This window comes from Pongo pygmaeus, chromosome 1 (assembly GCF_028885625.2).
Source record: "Pongo pygmaeus isolate AG05252 chromosome 1, NHGRI_mPonPyg2-v2.0_pri, whole genome shotgun sequence".
In the NCBI taxonomy this organism is placed as follows: domain Eukaryota; kingdom Metazoa; phylum Chordata; class Mammalia; order Primates; family Hominidae; genus Pongo; species Pongo pygmaeus.
Window position 1 is genome coordinate 76,588,098 of NC_072373.2, and position 15,332 is coordinate 76,603,429.

The 15,332-nt window shown below is 43.9% G+C and overlaps 3 long non-coding RNA genes across 3 annotated transcripts in view; 2 read left to right on the plus strand and 1 right to left on the minus strand.

Annotated features, from left to right (window-relative positions):
* The window catches only part of LOC129010338 (uncharacterized), a 62,942-nt gene extending 52,720 nt beyond the window's left edge, over window positions 1-10,222 (plus strand). Inside the window, exon 3 of the long non-coding RNA XR_008492981.2 lies at window positions 6,194-10,222. This is a non-coding gene — a long non-coding RNA (uncharacterized LOC129010338). The remainder of the gene's footprint in view (window positions 1-6,193) is intronic.
* LOC129010382 (uncharacterized) lies at window positions 1,826-5,485 on the minus strand. Its single transcript, XR_008492989.2, has 3 exons — window positions 5,344-5,485; window positions 1,997-2,050; window positions 1,826-1,906 (listed from the first exon to the last, which is right to left on the minus strand). It is a non-coding gene; the product is annotated as an uncharacterized LOC129010382 (long non-coding RNA).
* Window positions 10,223-10,229: 7 nt separating the features above from the next.
* LOC134737790 (uncharacterized) lies at window positions 10,230-14,723 on the plus strand. Its single transcript, XR_010123049.1, has 3 exons — window positions 10,230-10,767; window positions 12,424-12,593; window positions 13,496-14,723. It is a non-coding gene; the product is annotated as an uncharacterized LOC134737790 (long non-coding RNA).
* The last annotated feature ends 609 nt before the right edge of the window (window positions 14,724-15,332 follow it).

Sequence of the window (15,332 nt, forward strand, 5' to 3'; positions counted from 1 at the left end):
CCATTCTTCAGATGAAGCAACTGAGGCTCAAAGGATTTAAGTAATTTGCCTGAGGTCACGTAGACAGTAAGTGGCAGAATTGGAATTCTGTTTTAGGAATTCAAAGTTTCATATTCTTTCCACTGTATGACCCGGTTTCATCCACATTTGCAACTTCATTTTCCATTCTTTTCTTTTTATCTTAATGTTGCAGTAAAACCAAATTCCTCACTTTTTTTTTGGGACCTGGAACTTCTCCTCCTTTGTATCTTTTCTCATGTGGTTCCCTCTGCCTAGAATGGCCCAGAACCTATCTTAAGCCATGAAAATTGTACCCTTGAAAATCCAGCATCAACAGCATTGCTTCCAGGAAGGGAATGGCCAGTTTCTCTCTGACTTTATTGCACCTCTTTCATAAGAACTCATAGAATAACATTGGGCCCACCGGCCCACCAAGATCCCTGCTTTGAAGTGGTAAGCACTAGTAGCAGCTCATAGCTTGTTTATGGCTGTTTCCAGTTTGTGCCTTTCATTATAGATAGTTACGCATAGGTCTTCCTCTTTTAGTGAACACATTGTCCATGAGGGAAGAGCTGTGTTTGATTCATCTTTATGCTTCCCATAGAGTCTTGCCCATGAGAAGCACTCAAAATATGTATGGACTAAAGAAGCAAGTAAAGAGAAGAAATACTTTGTCCAGAATTGTGTATTTCTTTCTGGTGTGGTCTGAATGTGTTCCCCCAAGTTCATATGTTAAAACTTAATCACCAAGGTGATAGTGTTAAGATGACAGGCCTAAGTCCTGAGAGCAGAGCCTTCCTGGATGGAATTAGGGTCCTTACAAAAGAGCTTGAGGGAGTGTTTGTTCTTTTCTGTTCTTCTGCCATGAGGATACAGCATTCACCCCCCTTTTTGCCCTTCTGTCCCTCCTACCATGTCAGGACACAGTGTTTAAGGTACCTCCTTGGAAGCAGAGACCAGGCCCTTTCCAGCCACCAAAACTGCTGGCACCTTGATCTTGGATTTCCCAGCCTCCAGAACTGTGAGAAATAAATTTTTTATTGTTAACAAATTACCCAGTCTCAGGTGTTTTGTTACAGTGGCATAAACAGACGAAGACACTCTCTAATTATAAAGGATTTGCTAAGGATAATATTAAAGGCAGAGACATAGAAGATAGGCATAGTTTTGGTTCACTTTGCTTCTGTGTCTTTGTACAAATTGTTACTTCTCCATCACCAGTGGGATGTTCTCCTTCCTACCCCATATACTTCCACCAGTTCACAGCTACCAGTTTCTTCAAGACCTGGCTCAAAGCCTAGTCCTTCCTAGGGGACTTCTTTCCTGAGTCCAGACCACTGCAGTCGCCCCTTTATCCAGTGGTCACAAGGCATCCACACAGGCTGACAGTTGCTACTTGATCATTATCACCAGTCATCAAGCTGTTATTGCATACTTGGTATATGAAAGGCTCTATGTCATGTGCTGTGGGGGAGGGAGGGAGAGCTTTGCAGAGGAGGTGGGATTCAAGCAGGGTCTTGAAGGCTGTGTTTTAATTAAAGAGGTGGAAAAGAAGGGGAATAAAATAATGCACAACATTGAAGATCAACTTCTACTCTTCTTGTTATTGGCTATATAATTTTGAGAAAAATCCTTTAATCCCTTTGGAAATCCATTTTCTCATATGTAAGGTGGGAATAATAAAATCTATTATTTTAGATTTAGGGAGGGTGCTTATGAGGATCAATGTGAAAGCCCCATTATTGGTGAGAATGAATTTCTTTGTAAGTGGTATTAATAACTTAATTAAGATTTAACATGTAAAGAGGCTGAGGCAGGAGAATCACTTGAACCTGGGAGGCGGAGGTTGCAGTTAGCCGAGATTGCACCACTGCACTCCAGCGTGGGCGACAGAGGGAGACTCCGTCTAAAAAAAAAAATCATATATAGATATATATATGTATATATATATGTAACATGTAACATCTCTTCAGTGGTTAACATGAAGCTGACAAACCTCCTTTCTCCACGACATCAACTCTCTCATCTGGTGGTGTCCACCGTCTTACTCCTGTTGGTTGAAGATGGAAGAAGTCTTGCATTTGTACTTCCTTATGCAGGGACCCACAGATGGGTGTTCTGTCATTCCAGTAACTTTACATTGCTTAGTAATTGGCTGGTTTTCCAAAGAGAATTGTCTCCCCCTCCTCTGCACACACTTTGTTGTTTTAAGTCTGCACCTTTGCTTGCTGTTGCCTGCACTGCTTGGAATGTGCCATCTTCTCAGCCTCAGCCTGGTCAGCAGTTACTGGGTCAGTAAGAGTCAGCTGAGGTCTCACTCTGCAAAGTTTCCCTGACCTCATTTTGACCTCCTATACTGGCCAAGGTTCCCCTTTTCTGTACTCCCATGCTGTACTGGGCATTGCTCTCTCCAGTGCACAATTATCACACCATACTACAAAGACCTGCCTCTCTCACTGGGCTCCCCATCCCTTTAAGGCTGGCACATAGCACTCACTCATGACATGGTTGTTGAATGAACGAATGGCCTTTCTCCATTCTCTCCCAGTCCTATTTTTTTTTTACTCTGGGCACCACCATTCCTACTCTCTCATTCTGCATTGTTTTTGGCTTGTTAGTTATTAATGCAAAGCCATTTCTGGGTCTGGCCATTAGTAATGTCTGTAGGTGTTAATAATAACGCTAGCTCACATCTACTGAGCACTTACTATTTGGCTGGCACTGTTCTAAGCACTTTGCATGTTTAAACTCCTTTAAATGTTCCTTTGTTGCCGCTTTTTTTCTGCTAGGGACTAACCTTGACATTGTAGGGGAGAGGTGTTCTGGTATAGCTGTGGGACTGTAACATGGCTTTATTTTCCTATTATGTGCAGGACAGTAAATCCTGCAGTGGAATACAAGTTGACTAAGTCTGTCATCATTCAAATATTGGAAGATATGGCTGGGAAAAAACCAACAACAAAAAGTTTTGATATCCTCATAGTGCAATGACATTACAGTTTTATTTTGTTTTGTTTTTTTCTTTATGTGTAGTTTTAAATTACTGTATTATGTTTCAGGTAATTAAGCCAGAAGAACACATTGGGATGGACTGTTGTATTTACATTTCAGTTTACTAGAGGTAGCCTTGAAATAGTTACAAAAATATGAATATCAGTGTGGAAAAAAATAAGGGGGATTTTCATTTTTTTTTTTCCAAAAACGGTAAATTGGCAAGGAAGACAGGTATGGGAAAATCAGTCATGAGAATTTGTCTTTCAGTGACTCTTTCTTGGCTGGGAAGAAAAGCTTTTCTTCTGTTTAGTTGAGAACAGTGACAAGGATTATTTTACTTGAGGATGGCAGATTATTTTACCAGCAGCTGGCAGATGAGAAGAATTCACTAGACAACAAGGAGGGGCAGTATGGTATGGAGGGAACCTGGTTCGGAGGGTCTGGGGTTCACAGCTCCACAGTGCTGCTTACCAGCTCTTAGCCTTCATTACATTGCTTAGCTTCCTGGAGGTTCAGTTTCCTTATCCATAAAATGGGGGTCAGGTTGCCAAATTTATCAAATAAGAATCTAGGATGTCCAGTTAAAGCTGAATTTCAGATAATTATTTTTTAGTGTAAATATGTCCCATAAAATATTTATGCCCCATGCAATAACTATGTCCCTAATGGTGCATGGGACATATGCTAAAACATTATTTGTTGTTTATCTGAAATTCAAATTTAACTGTGCGGCCTATATTTTTTCTGGCAACCCTAAATGTGGGCAGGGGCAGTGGTGGTGACACGAGTAATTATCTTGTAGGGGTGGTGTGAGGATAAAATAATACCGCAGTTAGGTTTTATCACAGTGTGTAGTCTGTGTGTAGTCAACACATAACTATAAGTAGTGACTGTAACATAACTGTAACTGGTATATAGTAAAAAACAAATAGATATTATTAGTATAATAGTTATTATTAATACAGGGAGCCTTTGGGGAAAAGTTTCTGACTCTAAATTAAGGAAAGGTAAATTATGATCAAGATCTGGGAATAAGATTTAGACTTACACAGTAATAATTTGAGGAAGAGAAAGACTTAGTAAATTAGTTATGTAATTATATAATTAACAACTTGGGAGGTTTTCTTTAAACGTTTATTCCCTAGGGCATCATCTTTAAATTATATTTAGTTTTTGCTAAGTTGACCAGTTTGTGGTTTTAAGTGTTTACTTTCTTTTCTTTTGAAATGTAGGGAAAGCATATTTGACATCATCTTAAAGAAATTATGTAGCCGTATAAAACCGGAGGGTAGGGTCTACTGGCAAGGAAAAAAAGGCCTTTACTGCCACCTGGTGGCCATATTCTTTAACTGCAATATGCCTAAGTGAGACTGGAAAGGAAAGCGTTGGAAAACATGCTAAACCCAGAGGGCACCAAGGCTGTGTCATGACAGTAAGAGCCGTGAACTACTGTGTCCTTTCCCTCAGTTCTCAATCTCTCACAGCTTGAGGCTTGAGAATTAGCAGCTGGCTACGAGAGGTGGAGGAGAGAAAATGGTGAAGTCCATGCCTTCCTCCTTGGTACCGAGTTTCCAAACCTGAAGTGAAGGCGTCTGAGAGGGGAGAAGCTTCAGGTTGAGTAGACTGTTTTTTACTTTTTTGTTTGTTTGTTTGTTTTAAAGAGCCTCCTTATTTAAGTGGCTAGAAAATCTGTGGTATTTGTTGGCTTTCATCTCAAGTGCAGGGACAAGGCAAATCCAGAGAGAGGAGTTGAAAGGACAAAGAAAAAAGAAAAAAAAATTGCTTTTTACGTGCATTTTGCTGCATGCAGCTCACTCAATAAACATGCGTTAAATGCATAAATATATCATGAGGTGAAAATCGGGGGAAAGGCAATGCATTGATGCTGATAGAGGACAGGCAAACTGCATTCCATTTGGACTGCAGCCTCTCATCACCCCTCACCACAAAAACTAAGGTCAAAATCAGGGAGGGAGTCCAGGGCAAAGTTATCAGTAGAGTCAGCTCTAGGAGCTATAGTTAATCTATTTTTAAAAATCTTAAAAAACCCATAAGTCCATTATAGCAGGGACATAAAGCAGTCCTAGCCTCCTGACCCTGACTCAGCCATGGCAATTAGGGCCGCTTCCTTTTATTCTCCTTTGTGTCGTCATGGGTCTTTCCAAGCCCTGCAGGGAAGGGTGGAAGCTGGTTCCATCAGTGCCTCTCCCCCAGCTTCCACCCTCCTCTCTCTTCTGTGACCTCTCAGTTGTCCTTCTCTGTACCCCAAATCATGCCTGTCTCAGTCCATTGCTGTAACAGAATTCTACACACTGGATCATTTATAAAGACAAGAAATTTATTGCTTACAGTTCTGGAGGTTGGGAAGTCCAAGCACATGGTGCTGGCATTTGGTGAAGGCCTTCTTGCTGCATCCTCACGTGGCAGAGGGCATCACATGGCAAGGGGGCAAGAGCAGGCTTGTCCACTTGGGTTACTCTAACTCTTCTTTTTTTTTTTTTTTTTTTTGAGACAGAGTCTCGCTCTGTCACCCAGGCTGGAGTGCAGTGGTGTGATCTCGGCTCACTGCAAGCTCCACCTCCCAGGTTCAGGCCACTCTCCTGCCTCAGCCTCCCAAGTAGCTGGCTAATTTTTTTGTATTTCTTTGGTAGAGACGGGGTTTCGCCGTATTAGCCAGGATGGTCTCGATCTCCTGACCTCGTGATCCGCCCGCCTTGGCCTCCCAAAGTGCTGGGATTACAGGTGTGAGCCATAGCACCCGGCTAGGTTACTCTAACTCTTCTTATAAAGCCACCAGCCCCACTGTGGAGGCCACACACTCATGGCCTTATTTAATCCTAATTCCCTCCCAAAGGCCCTACCTCCAAATGTCATCGATATGTGAATTTGGGAATTAAGTTTCTGGCACATGAAATTTGGGGGACACATTCAAACCATAGCAATGCTTAACCTTAGAATACTGCCTGGCATCTGCCCAGGCTTCCACAGCCACTACTTCTGGGACATGTTAGGATCTCTATTTACATGTAAGGCTTGCCATGGCCATTACACATCAGTGAGTCAGTGTAGGGTCCTGGTGGAAGCCCGGTCTTGGAGTCCCTCCATTATGTTTGCTACCCTGGCTCTCCACCTTCAATTTCTGGCTTCTCATTTTGGACTATGATGATTTTCTTGTTGTTAATTTTTTTTTTTTTTTTAGTATGAAAGTTTTCAAGACGCCTACAAGTGGAAAATGCACTCCTCCCAGCCAAATCAAGCTTCGCCAGATTCCTTACAGCTGTGTGCAGTGAAATGACTAATGAAAGAGCCCTCTGCTGCTGGTGGAACTTTCACATATGGCACTGTTATGCCACTCAGCAGGACCCGACCCTGGTATTTACATATTGGATGTCACCCCAAAAGCCCCTGACCAGGGGGTTTCCGGGATGTAATAAGAATGCCACTCTGGGCTTTGGAAGGTGCACCGTATGCACACCCATACTATAGGGCAGGGGTTAGCATTTCAGACCCCTGTTCCTCCCTTGACAAGCAAGTGCTTTTCTCCAGGGAAGATGTTCGGGTTCATTCATAGATCCATTGTTGCCGTGGGCAGCTCAGTAACAATAGCTCTGCTGCCTACCAGCTGCTGGTGGAGGTGTTGAGAATACCTAGATGAGGAAGTCAGGGCCCCTGCGTGCTTCAGCAGAGCTGGATGCCTGGCATGGCAATCAATGGACACAAACCTTTGGATAATTTCCATCCTTGGCGGTGTGTTCTGTAGCATAGGTGTGAAGTGGGTGCTCTGGGAGCTCAGAAGAGGGGCTCTTCTCTTAATTTATGGGTGGCCAGGGAAGGCTTCCTGGAGCTCAAATGACTGAGTGGAGTCTTCAACATTAAAAAAAAAAAAAAAAAAAAAAAGTGCTTCCCTCCCACCCCTAGTTAAAAAGGTAATACACCTCATTGAAATAATTTAAACTTTACAGAAATGTGTTCCTTTAAAGTTCAGAGAGTAAAGAGGAAGTAATAAAGCTCAAATAGTAGAATTTCTAATTAACTGGAGCCTGTAGCTTTCTTCCTGAAAAGGGAGTGGTGTATGTGCATGTGTGAGTGTGTGTAGGTGAATCTGTAAAGGATGGAGTAGTACTAAAAAGAGGGAGGTGAAGACCGAGGTGAGATCTCATCTTTGTGCCCTGAACCTCTTTGTTATCATGTCAGGCAATGAGAGAAATCAGTACTCACCCTCCATGGGACTCTGGCTTTTTCAAACTTGGTTTTCTAGGTTTTGGTCTTGGTTATTGATGGCTTGTAACTTCAGAGTCTCATTGCTGGCCATGCTTCCACGTGGTTTATTAAGATGTTTTCCTAAACAAAATTGATCTCTCCCTAAAAAAATTACAGGTCTAGCTCTAAGATGTTAACAATATTTAACCTGCTCCAATGCCAATAAGAGTTCTTGTTTATTGAGGACTTTTTTTGCATCAGCTATGTGCTAAGAGCTTTACATTTGTTACCTCATAACATCAACCCTCACACGAACCTTATGAAGTGGGTATTTCATTATTCCCACATCCCAGATAAGGAAGCTAGGATTATTATTGCTGCACCCACATAGCCGATAATCAGTGGGGCTTGGCCCCAAACCCAGGTCTCTCTGACTCCTGGGTCTATGCTCACGAATGCACTATTCCTCTGCATTGTTTCTCAAAAATATTTGGCTACAGGAACATTTTCAAAAGTGAGCACCACTTACCTCTTAGTACTGTTACTAGCATTCCGTGGGAGACAATTTGGGAAATACTGCCCCAGGAAAATACTGCCCTGTCTTTAAAATAGAGATAATAATACAATCTCCATGTTGTGATGAGTAAAAGACATTTCAGGAAATGGGTGCTGAGGATACTTACCTTCCACCAGGAATGTGTGTGTGCTTTAAAAATAACATCTGTGGCCCGGCACAATGGCTCACAACTGTAATCCCAGCACTTTGGGAGGCTGAGGCGGGTGGATCGCTTGAGTCTAGGAGTTTGAGATCAGCCTAGGCAACACGGCGAAACCCTGTCTCTACTAAAAATACAAAAATTAGCCGGGCATGCTGGCACATGTCTGTGGTCCCAGCAATTCAGGAGGCTGAGGTTGCAGTGAGCCAAAATGACATCACTGCACTCCAGCCTGGGCAACAGAGTGAGACCTTCTCTCTCTCTCTCAAAAATAAATAAATAAATAAATAAATAAATAAATAAGTAAAAATAAAAAAATAACATTTATAATGTCCTCAGTGAAAGGAAGCAGTGTTTTGGCCAGGATGATAATGAAGATATTGTTACTGGGCTGGGAGAACCTTGGGCCCTGTTGGGGAGGGCCCTGTAAGCTGCCACTGCCCACCCTCAACAGGTGCCCCTTTGGTCCCCTTCCCTCTCCTCTGCCCTCTGGTTCTCTCCGTCATCCCTCTGTAGCGCTTGTCTTTGTTCAGGAAGATGCTCCATTTGCCTGTCTCTGGGCAGGGGACTTGCTTTAAACCACGCTGCTGCCTACTCAGGCCAGCCCAGGATGTCTCCTTTGCAAATTTGGACTGTGTTCTGAGCCCCAGCTATAGGCCAGGAGGCTGTGACATATTGGGCAGACCACCCACAGCCCAGCTGCTGCCACTGCTTAGCCTACATGTGCTCAGAGAGCTACACTATCACCACCCACCACGTCTCACCGACAGACCCTGCCTTTAGACACAAGGACCAACCTAGGATAGCCTGGGTTGGCCCTACCTCCCTGGGCATTGATTTGGACAGCTCACCAACTCCCAAAGGAGCCAATCTTTTGGCCTGGTTGGCTCCCAACCTACTCCCTGCCCCATCGGTTTGCTGCAGGGGCCTGGTGGACCTGGCAGTCCCACATCATGACATTCCTTTTCTTCCATGCACCAGTTTTGCGCAGCTGTCATTTTTCTTTCATAATTTTATCAGTCCCACAGTTATGCACATTTAGGCAAAAATACTATGAACAAAACAGACAAACAAAAACAGGCCCTCAACCCAGCTCCTGAATACCAGTTAGAAAGAGCATTTGCATTCTTCTCAGTAAATATCAAGCATACTAAAAAAGAAAACAAATTATTTCACTTAAGTTCTTACTTGCACCTGTGAGGGAGCCATTGTTACTGTCATTTCATGCATGGAAAGGCTGAGGGACACAGAGGTTAGCTGATTTGCCTAACGTCGCAGAGATGAGAGCACCAAAGTCAGGGCCAGAATAATTATCCAGTGTTTGTCCCTTTGCCAAGTGCTGCCCCTTGGACTTGGGGCCCTCAAGCCATCAAGACTGGGGCCCTTTGCTCCTGGAGTGTCCCAAATTGATAGTGTAAGGGTGGTTCCGATTGAGTCTGACATGCTTCTAGGAACCCTCTGTTTTCTTCGCTTTATTCTCTTCTATCTTCCTTTTCCTAAGGCTCATCCCACTGTCTATTCTTCATAGGCTTCAAGGTGCTCTTTGACTTTTCTCTGTAGCTAGGCCATGGGACTTTTAGGTGTCACCCATCCTCCCAACCACTCACTTGCCTCTTGACAGTGCATCAGCTGAAGCACAACTATGTGTTGGGGAGATATGTAAGGAGAAATGTGAGACGTGGTCTTGCCCCTAATAAACTGTTAAAGAAAAATTATCCTGATATCTGTGAAAAACAGTAACGAAGACTTTATTCAAGACTATTTCAATAAAGGTCATGATTATTGCAATAGGTAAGAGGATCGAAACCCAAATACATCAGGGATAAGGGGGGATTTACAGCCAATGAGCATGGTCGGGGAGTGGATGGAAAATTACTAACAGGAACTTGATTAGGTGGAGGAAGAGGAGCTTGATTGGATGTTGAGGGTGAGAGAATCTCAGTAAATGGACTTAACAAGATTCATTGCCAAAACTGGGCTCATCAGGTCAAGGACAAGGCCTAGTTGAGAAGAAGGCTGAAGGGGAACCTGACTAAAGTTTGGTCAAGGAGGGAGTCCTTGTCAGCACTCACAAAGTCATATGAGAGTCAGGACCCGAACGCAGGACCCAAGGTGCTACGAGGCAGTGATGTGCCAGCCATGGCACGGCTGGAGCTTGGAGAGGAGCCAGTGGATATATCTGGGTTATTCCATCCCTTGGCTCCAGGGCTGACTGGCAGACAGTCACACTGGCTTCATCTCAGGTTCATTCATTTCTCACTGCTCTGTGATACACCATACTTTTCTTCTGCTTCGTACTTTGAAGCTTGAATTTCCAGGATTTGATAAGAAAGACTGAAAACCATAAGCAGACTGAAAAGTGCCAAGGCTTTATCTAGATCTTGGACAAGAACTTTAACCTCATGTTTCTTGTTTGCAATATTGGGACAATACTTGTTACAGATTGAATTGCATCCCCCAATAATTCATTTATTGACTTAACCTGCAGTGTGACTGTATTTGGAAACAGGGCCTCTAAGAAGGTAACGGTTAAATGAGCTCATAGAAGGTGGGGCCCTAATCTGGTGTCCTTGTAAGAAGAGGAAGAGATACCAGAGATCTTTTCCTCTGTGCACACACAGAGGAAAGGCCATGCAAAGACACAGTGAGAAGGTGGACGTCTGCAAGCTAGGAAGGGAGGTTTTACCAGAAATAGAATTTTCTGGCATCTTGACCTTAGACTTCTTGCCTCCAGAACTGTGAGAAAATAAAAATGTCTGTGGTTTAAGCCCTCCAGTCTGTGGTACTTTGTGATGGCAGCCTGAGCACACTAGTATAATACCTATTCTGTGGGTTTACGGTGAGAATGAAACATAAGGTGAGTTGAAGACCTAACTGCAATTCACACATGTTGGCTTGTCCCCCTTTCCTCCTGTCAGGTGATTTGTGGGGTGTTAAGGGTCTTTTGCCAGCAGACACCTTCCTTGTGACCATATGATGGTGTGGAAAATTCACACAGTAGAAGCATTCTTTTGGATTCAGGCTTTGCTTCTCTGTATAAACTAAAAGCGGGAATTTTCTGAAAGCATGTTATTATCAGTTAGGATTCCTGGTTTCAAGCAGTGTACATGAATTGGCTGGTTTAGGCCAAAAAGGAACTATTGAAAGGATATAGACTGGGGTACAGGATTGGCAGGAAGGAGGGAGGATCAGATGTGGGGCCTGCCAGCTGGCAAAAGGGCCAAACATCACACCGTGGAATGGGGTGTGAGGACTGCAAGGCTATGCTGCTGGGTGCCGGCTGCTGCTGCTTGCTCCTCTGACCCTGTGAACACTGGCCTGCTGTGACACTGCTGGACTAGACTCTTCTATGACCGAGTCCTCCACACCGATGTGCCCTGTGGTCTCTGTGGTTCTGGAGTGCTGCTGTCTCCTTGGCTGAGCTTAGATCGTGAACACTGGCATTTTCAGCGCTGAGAGTGGGAGGCAACTCTGCCTCCTGTCAAGATTCATAAGGTGGGGAACTTCCCCAAACAATTAAAAGCAGGCTCAAAATGCCAGATGGTCAAAAAGAAAAACAAGTTCCCCCACAGATACAGGGAAACCTTTCAGAACCCCTGCATAGGAAGTGCAGCTTCACTCACAGGAGTGAGAACAAAGAATTGGAAAGCTGACGGCTGGTTACTCTGCATCTCTCTGCCCCTGTCTCTCTGTCTCTGTGTCTCTGTCTTTCTCTCTCTCCTGTGTTTTCCAGTTCCACTTGCTAAAGGCCCACCTCTGTCCTGACCATTAGAAATTAGTTGTCTCCCTTAGAACATCTTTTTCCTCATCTTCTGCGAATACTTCTCAATCCCCCTTGGAGATTCCCTCCTCTGTCCATTTTTGGTCTGGGTGGGCTCCATCCTCAGCCCTCGGGATGGGCCATAGGACCCCGTCCCAAGCCAATCAGCACGCTGTATTCCCTTGGATGCAGGAGTGAGTATGTGACCTAAACAGCCTGGATTCCCCGCCCCCTCTTTTTTATTGAAGTCCAACTTACCTGTTGCAAAGTGTACAAAGTGTACAACTTGATGAATTTTACATAAAATCTGTTGTATACACCTGTGGAATCATTACTGAAATTGAGATACTGATCATTTCCATCAGCCCAGCACCTCCCCTTGTAGTCCTTCTCTGTAATACTCCACTCAAAGATAATCACTATTCCGACTTCTGTTACCATTAATGGAAATTTTACCCATTTTTGAATTCTATGTGAATGGAATAATATGTAATCTTTGGTGGCCGGCTGTTGATCTTTCTCTTATTGACTTGCAGCAGTTCTTTATTTTGGATATGAGTCCTTTGCTAAATGCATATATTGCAAATATATTTTCTTAGCCCATAGTTGCATTTTGACTCTCCTAACGATGTCTTTTTAGGAATATTAGTTCAAATTGTTAGTCTTTTCTATGGTTAATGCTTTTAATTTGTTCTATTTAGAAAATCTTTCTATTTAGAAAATCTTTTAATGCTTTTAATTTGTTCTGTTTAGAAAATCTTTGCACACTCTGAGATCATGCACAAGTTAATGACTTTGAGGGACGAAGAAGTAAAATGTTTTTGTTGGATTTGAGATTGTGACGCAGTGAGGCTGAGCCAGATACGAAGACAGAAAGCAGATAGACTTGTAGGGCTGGCCTTGAGATGGGGCACTGCCACAAGGTGAGTCTGAGCTTTGCAGGCACTGTCTGTTTACTATAGTTGTGGCCGAAATCAGAGGCAGGCCAAGTGGATGAGACATGGGGCAGTTGACCTCAGAAGAGATTCCTTTAATTATTTCCTTTTTTTTTTTTTCTTGAGATGGAATCTTGCTCTATTGCCAGGCTGGAGTGCAATGGCACAATCTCAGCCCACTGCAACCTCCACCTCCCAGGTTCAAGCAATTCTCCTACCTTAGCCTCCTGAGTAGCTGGGATTACAGGCGCCCACCACCATACCCAGCTAATTTTTTGTATCTTTTGTAGAGACGGGGTTTCACCGTGTTGGTGAGGCTAGTCTCGAACTCCTGACCTCGTGGTCTGCCCGCCTCGGCCTCCCAAAGTGCTGGGATTACAGGCATGAGCCACCGCACCCAGCCAACTATTTCCTTTTTAAAATTTTTTTATTTTTATTTTTTGAAAGAGTCTAACTCTTTGGCCAGGCTTGAGTGCAGTGGTGTGATCTTGGCTCACTGCAACCTCTGCCTCCTGGGTTCAAGTGATTCTCATGCTTCAGCCTCCTGAGTAGCTGGGATTACAGGTGTGTGTCACCATGTCCAGCTAATTTTTTTGTATTTTTAGTAGAGATGGAGTTTTGCCATGTTGGCCAGGCTGATCTCAGACTCCTGGCCTCAAGTGATCCGCCCACCTCAGCCTCCCAAAGTTCTGGAAATACAGGAGTGAGCCACTGCACTCAGCCTAACTATTTCTTGATCAAATATTTTATTGAGCTCTTATGCTGCAAGATGACATCCTCATGGAATTTATATTCTAGAAGATTTTAGAGATTATTTTAAAATACCTTCTTATAGTCCAGATTAGGAAGCCAAAGTGAAGACATGAAAAATAATTTGCTTGTCATCACAGAGCTAGGGAAGAAGCACAGCTAAACCAGAACCACAGCTGGAACCCAGGTCTCCTGGATTGAACTGTCCCCGCCCCTGCCCCTGCCCCTGACACCAGTCCAGCAAAGAAAGACCTGAGGGGTGCTGGTGATGAGTGATGGCTGCTCTGCCTCAGGCTGAAGATAGAAGCAGCCTATCTCAGGTGGGTGGAAATTTTCCTTTCTTCCTTTGGCCATGGGCAAAGTGATATGCCCTGGTCTGCAGCAGCAGAGACTTCAGGAAGCCCACACACATCAAGCGGCCAAAGCGGACCAGTGTCAGCAGGGGGAAATCAGAGGGACTTCCCCCAAGTCCTTCCTGTCAAAGAAAGAAGCATGAGAGGCCTTCATGAAGGTGAAAACCACACATTAAGGACTAGTCCAGACTGGGTACATGTCTCCCCAGTGCAGCTGCTACCCCTTGGGTTTTACCCCAGGACACTGGGTTCCGTCCTGTCATGGTGGTCAGTGCTGGAAAGCTGGGGTTTAAAGCTGTACACACAGCTTCAGGCAAGTCCTAGGCCAAAGTTGAGTCCAAGGAGCACCAAGGTCTTCTCACTAGCAGCAGGTAGGAAATGATGGACATTGGGTGATAACCTGGAGGCCAGTGACATGGTGAGACCACTTCTGACTCCCTCATTTCCCATCTCTTACATCACATCTCCACCACGTGGGCTCACTTAGACATGCTCACAACTATTAAGGTACCACTGGGGGCTTCCTATGACCAAGTCCCTTTAAATATCTTTTGAATGTTCCCTCCCATTGTGAGAGGAAGGTAGTAATAAGGTGGTAGCAAAATAGAATGTTGACACCCATTTACGACTTTTATGTGAGAAGAAGAAATGGGGAGTTGATGAGTGAGTGTATGGAGAACCAGGGAGTGAGTGAATGTGTATATATATATATATTTACTTTTCTGGGCCCCAGTAACCTTCTCCCTTGAATTCCTGTTGAACCGCAAATTTAGAGCTTCTTTGTAGGTTAGTCTGGTGATTCACTGTTGGTTTGTGGGTGTCAGACATGCAACTGTGACAGCTGTCATCATCTTCTGTTTATGCTGGATTGTGGACTTCTTAAGATCAAGGCCTGTGTCTTTTTTTATTTTTTATTTTTAAATTGAGGCAGTGTCACACTCTGTCACCCAGGCTGGAGTGCAGTGGTGCAATCACGGCTTACTGTAGCTTCAACCTCCAAGGCTCAGGTGATCCTCCCGCCTCATGTTTTGATTTTTTGTAGAGAAGAGGTCTCACTATGTTGCCCAGGCTGGTCTCAAACTCCTGGGCTCAAGTGATCCATCTACTCTGGCCTTCCAAGTTGCTGGGATTATAGGCGTGAGCCACTGCACCTGGTTTTTTAAAAAATTTAAGTTTACATTTTATTGAAGTATAATATGTATACAGAAAAGAGTACAAACCCTGAATGCAGCAGGCGGGTGTACGTGTACATAAAGGACTTACACCCTTGCACTCAGAGCCTAGAGCAGGAAGCATGGAGAGCTGCGGGAGCTCCTCAGGGCTTACTGCCAGCCACCACTTCCCCTTCATCCTCCTGCCAGCGTAACCACTGCCTGCACTTCTCACACTGTAGATTAGATTTGCATGTGGGAGTGATATGTTTATGCCGGAAAAGAATACTTGATTTTTAAGAAACCTTATAAATCACTAAAAGCAAATGTCTTTCAGGGAATACACAATAGTTCAGTTATAAATTCTGTAGTCTTGGGCCTTACCTTAAAAAGTTTGATGCCTTCCATTTAATTTTTTCTTCTTATTTTGAAATAATTTCAATCTTAAAGAAAACTGGCAAGAATAGTATAAT